This window comes from Peromyscus leucopus, chromosome 8a (assembly GCF_004664715.2).
Source record: "Peromyscus leucopus breed LL Stock chromosome 8a, UCI_PerLeu_2.1, whole genome shotgun sequence".
NCBI lineage: Eukaryota > Metazoa > Chordata > Mammalia > Rodentia > Cricetidae > Peromyscus > Peromyscus leucopus.
This window is the reverse complement of record NC_051085.1, coordinates 14,957,436-14,963,111: the sequence shown is the minus strand read 5'-3', so window position 1 is coordinate 14,963,111 and position 5,676 is coordinate 14,957,436. Positions and strand designations below refer to the sequence as shown.

The window sequence follows — 5,676 nt, the reverse complement described above, 5'->3', positions numbered from 1 at the left end:
TCCATGTCTCAGAAATAGTTATAAGCTCATATAAATTGGGTCGTTACTTATATGAGTTACTCTCAGTACTTAACATCTATTAATAACATTTACTTTTAAAACATTTGTTTGAGGCAAGTACTATTATTAACCCCATGAAGGAAGCTGACTCACTAAGAGATTAGGGATTAGTCCAAGAATATAACAAGATGGAGCCCAGACTGGATTTTCCAGGGTTGTGTTCATCAAGGCTTCATTGCTGTGACAGGCACACAAGAGCCTCTGGTGAGACAGAACACCATGGCTGTAGGCTGTGGTGCTGCTAGAACAGAGCCCCTGACTTGCTGGTGGCCAGAAAGCAGAGGGAGAGGCAGGAAGTAGCCAGGAACAAGCTGTACGCTCAGGAGCACACCCACGGTGACCTACTTCCTCCAATGTTCTCCAAGAGTGACTTCAAATAATCCACCAAATGACTGATCCCTGACTAGGTCAGAACTCTTCTGGTCCAATCAACTCAATAACTGGATCTACCACTTGAGTCTAAACTGAACAGATGAGCTGGGGTTTTTGTTTTGTTTTTGTTTTTTAAGTGGGGGAACACTTCTATTACCATATAATGAGAGCCCCTCCTCAATGTAGTAATCGCCTTAATATGTAACCAGCTCTAAAACCAAGGATTCTCTTGTTAAACATTTCCACTAACCCTACATCTCTGATGAATGCCTTCTGGTTTAATGTGTCCTGTAAGAGGAGTGCAAGATTCTGGTCAGACATCCCTTGTATGCGTGTACACGAGAATCTTCTTACTCTGCCCAATAAACAAGGGAATTATTAAAAGACTTAGAAACTCACAGAATCTGTTGGTAACTTTAGAGAAGTGGCTTGGAACCAAATCAAGTAGAGGCTACAATTTGGTGTCAATTATTAAAGCAGGAACAATCAAGTTAGAAGTTTTATAATGCTCAAATTTCAGATTATAAACAGAGTACGTCTGATTGGTGTGGAACAGAAGTCCTCAGAAGGAATGGATACTGAGCAATTTTAAAAGGTTTCTACTTAAAAACAAAAACAAAAACCCCTGATTGAAGGTTTTTGCATAAATTTCAGTCCTCCAGCCTCCCAATGAGTCTCCCTGTCTTAATTCTCTATAATTTGTCTTTAACACTGAAGCCAAAATGTTCAACCTTTACGTGTGTTTGTGTGACCTAGTTCAGTACTCTTTCTTGCTGCTTTATAAAACCCAGCCTGTAGGAAAGTCAGTGAAGTCCTGAGTGAATGTGTATTGTTGACATGGGCCATGCCCATATCAAGGACCAGTGTCTCAGCCTCATTGGAATGGCTAAGCCTTCCCTGGGTGAAGCTCGGCATGGTGGCAAAACCTTCCTGGGGTCTGAGTGTGAATATTAACAGTGAGTGCAGAAAACTTCCAGCCTTCTCACACCCATCCCATGTTTATGGTCTGAAGACTGATACCCTACAGAGACTTCTATGCCTACCAAGATCAGTCAAACCTGCCTCCTTGTTCAGGTGCATACAATAACCTTTCTCCTCATGTGCAAAAACCTGCCTCATGTTCAGCTGTGAACAATAAAGACACTGAGATTGCGGGTTGCTGAGGTTTCTCCATCAGGGAGCCCAGTTTTCCCATCCCAGTTTTCCTGTGTGTCTGTCATTTCTTCGTTCCCTCACCCCTGTCAGATCAATCCCTGGAGCCATGGCACCAGCCTTCCTACACTAGCCAGCTTCTGCTTGCCTCTCTGCAGGTTCAACACCCCCCTAACACACACACACACACACACACACACACACACACACACACACACACAAACTCGCCAAAATGCAGCCCCTGCTGCTCGGAGCCCTTCACCATAGTGGTCTATGCGGTGGCTCTTATGAACTTCAGAGCTACTCAAATGTGGAGTAGCCACACCTGATTTACCACAGTGTCACTCAAAAGTGTAGACCAGTGATCTCCAAAGTCCCATTCTATGACAAGGTGGAAAAGTGTGAATTGCTGATTGCTTTCTAAATGTAACACAATTGATTCATTTATTTTTTATTTTATTTTATTTATTTATTTTTTTGAGACAGGGTTTCTCTGTGTAATTTTGGTACCTGTCCTGTAGACCAGGTTGGCCTTGAACTCACAGAGATCCGCCTGGCTCTGCCTCCCAAGTGCTGGGATTAAAGGGTGTACCACCACCGCCCGGCCAATTCATAATTTCTTAAGGATTTATTTTTATTTGTGGGTATGTATAGCCTGTGGAAGCTACAAGAGGTATCGAATCTGCTGGAGCTGAACTTAAAGGTGGTTGTTAGCTACCCAATGTGAGTTGTGGGAACTGAGCTGTGGTTCTCTGCAAGAGCGAGAAGTGCTCTTATCCTCAGCCAGTTCTCTGCCTCAGAGAGTTGTTTTGTTTGTTTGTTTTGCGGCTTCAATCACTTTCTTGAACAAAAGATCAGCAACAAACTACAGGTTAACCTAAGGTTACAACAGAGGACACTAAAGGACGGGTGGCCACACAGCACCTCCAATCTGGCTGTGCCATACAGGCCTTGTTCTGAAGCTATCTGGCCAACCTACCTTTGGGACAATTTTCTCTGCAGACAACAATGGGTCTTTTGATCCTGCTTTCTTATAGTCAGTATCACTAGTCCACACCAGACAGCAAAGAGAGAGTGCTAGCGGTAGATAGAGCGAGAGGGCAACTGTGTTCTAGAAGAAACATTTATCTGTCTTTAGATCCAAGCTTCTCAATTAATTCCTGAAGTGGTGCCAACTCACGCCTATCAATCAGATTAAACTCCTGAACAAAGAAAATAAAGTGCTTAAAGGAGGTGTTGAGGCGGGCCTCCTCTGGCAACTGCATCACGGAGTCAAAGTGCTGGTGGTAAATATGGGCGTAAACCCTGAAGAGATGCTTCAGGATAGTCTGCCACAGACATGAAGTTTTTGGGAAACGGGACACCAATCTTCGAAGGGAAAAGGGTTTTTTCGTCATCAAGCTGATCCTGAACCCAAGTCATCAAATAGTCAATGTATTTTGGTGCAGAACACTTGATTGGTTTTTTAATATTAGTGCCATCTGCCCGATGGTATTCATACCTGGGACCTGCAGACATGACTGGGCAGCTCGCCTCAGTGCAGAATTCTGTAATGGTTCCATACAACATGTTGATCTGACTGAAGAAATCCACAGTGTTAACAGCAATCCATTCATTGAGGTCCTCTCCCTCTGGCAACATGACAGCTTGCTCCAGATTGCCACTTCCCAGAGTGGCTTCTGCATGTTTTAAGAGTTCGTACTGATGGGAGCCTTCAGGAATATTCTTCTTTGGTTTGAATGTTTTCAAAGAGCGGCTGTTGAAGAGGAAGCTCATCCTCGCTAGCCCAAGGGGCCACGGCCCCCGCCCCAGTCAGACTTGGCTTGGGAAGCGGAGGGCAGTCCGCGGCTAAGCAGGGCCGCCCAAGCTTCAGGGCCCGGTCTTGGGGTTGGGGTCCAGCCGCCTCGAACCAGCACACACCGCAGAGTCCGCAGAGTCCGGCCGATCTGCCTCCCACACTCCAGAGAGCCGAAATGCGGAACCCCAGAGAGTTGTTTTTAACTGGTCCTTTAGTATAGAGTTTGAGAAGCTGATCTATGGGACCCCACATTATATTTTCCTTTTTATAATCCCTCTCCAATAAAAGCAATGTTCAGAAGCAGTGCCAAGATTTTATTCATAATCTCATGATGTCCAGTACATTTAGATTTTAAAATGCTGGGGGCTGAAAGGTTGGCTCAGTGGTTAAGAGCACTTTTTGCTCTTGCAAAAGGACCTGTGTTCAATTCCCAGCACTCACACGGTGTCTCATAAGCACCTATAACTCCAGTTCCAAGGCATCCAACACCCTCCTCTGACCTTGGTAGGAATCAGGCATATACCTAGTACATTTACATACATGTAGGCAAAACACACACATAATACAAATAAAATTTCAAGTTCCTTTTTAATGAATGAAAATGTTTTATTAGAGTGGGAACATGTAAAGTGTCTGGATATCATCACCTCCCATCTCTGTAATTCTTTTCCCACCAACTAGTTTATGATGAGCAAGAAGTTTGATGGAGAAGTTGATGAAAATACAAGCTCTAAAATTTTAATACTGTACAGCTTTTTTTTTTTCCATTACAGGCAATTTATTTTGTTCTATTCATTCACAGTTAATACAGAAAATATTTGGAAACATTTCCATATAATGTTTGACACAGAAATCATCAAATAGAAGTATACAATGTTGACAGGAGGCAGTACATTTATAATTTATAACCCCACTGTACAGCTTTTACTCTGTTTCTGGAATTGTCATTACTCACCCAGGAAAGAGGATGGATGCACATGCACAATATTCCCGCACACAGTACCATTGGCTCCAGCATAAGGAGCTACAGATTTAAGAATATATACTCCAGTTCTGGCAGAGGCTAAATACTTGCTTTAGGTTAATGATTAGAGATTTGTTTGTTGGACTTCTTTTATGTGCATGATTATTTTGCCTGTCTATAGCGAGAGAGAGAGAGAGAGAGAGAGAGAGAGAGAGAGAGAGAGAGAGAGAGAGAGACCCAAAGAGACCAGAAGAAGGCATTGGATCCCCTAGAACTGATGGTTTTAAGCTACCATGTGGATGCTGGGAACTGAACCCAGGTCCTCTGCAACAGCAACAAGTGCTCTTAACCACTGAGCCATCTCTCCAGCCCCTGGTTATCGATGTTTTAATTCCATATCCATTGACACTCAAAATCTAGGCATTTCCAAAAAGCATTGTGAATTACAACTTTCAGTACTTGCCATATTAGAAATTAAATTTGAGTATTGTTGTTGTAAAATATTATCTTAAGGTGTGTTATTTTTGTTTATGTTGCATTTGTTTAACTGTGAAGCTGTGATGCTTTGCCTGTCTAAAACATCTGATGATCTAATAAAGAAATGAATGGCCAATAGCAAGGCAAGAGAAAGGATAGACGGGGCAGAGAGAATATATAAAAGGAGAAATCTGGGAAAAAAGAAGAAAGCCTGAGAAGGAGGAAGACTCCAGGGGCCAGCCATCCAGCTACACATCCAGCAAAGACTAAGAAATAATGAAAGGTATACAGAAATATAGAAAGGTAAAAAGCCCAGAGGCAAAAGGTAGAAGGGATAATTTAAAGTTAAGAAAAGCTGACAAGAAACAAGCTAAGCTAAGGCCAGGCATTCATGATGAAGAATAAGCCTCCGTGTGTGATTTATTTGGGAGCTGGGTGGTGGGCCCCCAAAAGAGTAAAATAAAACAACAACACTGTGTTTCACACCTTTTATTTCAGCACTGGTTAGGCAGAGGCAGGTGGATCTCTGTGAGTTTGAGGTCAGCCTAGTTTACAAAGCTGTCCTGTTCCAGGACAGATAGAGCTACATAGGGAAACCCTGTCCAGGAGAGTAAAAATTGAGATCTTTTCAAATCAAGATTACTTAAGTGTTAATTACCTTGATTGTAGCTATTATAACAGTGATATGATCACATGAGCTTCTGGAAAATCCACTGGGCAACTTTCTGTAAATGCTGACAGTTCTATATATGAAGTCTCCAATTTCCTATGTTTTTTTGTTGTTGTTATTTTCAAGACTTGGTCTCCCTATGTAGTAACCCTGGCTGTCCTAGAACTCATGTAGACCATGCTG

At 42.6% G+C, this 5,676-nt stretch overlaps 1 pseudogene; it reads right to left on the bottom strand.

Moving 5' to 3' along the window:
* Positions 1–2,693: 2,693 nt before the first annotated feature.
* LOC114696841 lies at positions 2,694–3,360 on the bottom strand (annotated as a pseudogene).
* Between the last annotated feature and the right edge of the window lie 2,316 nt (positions 3,361–5,676).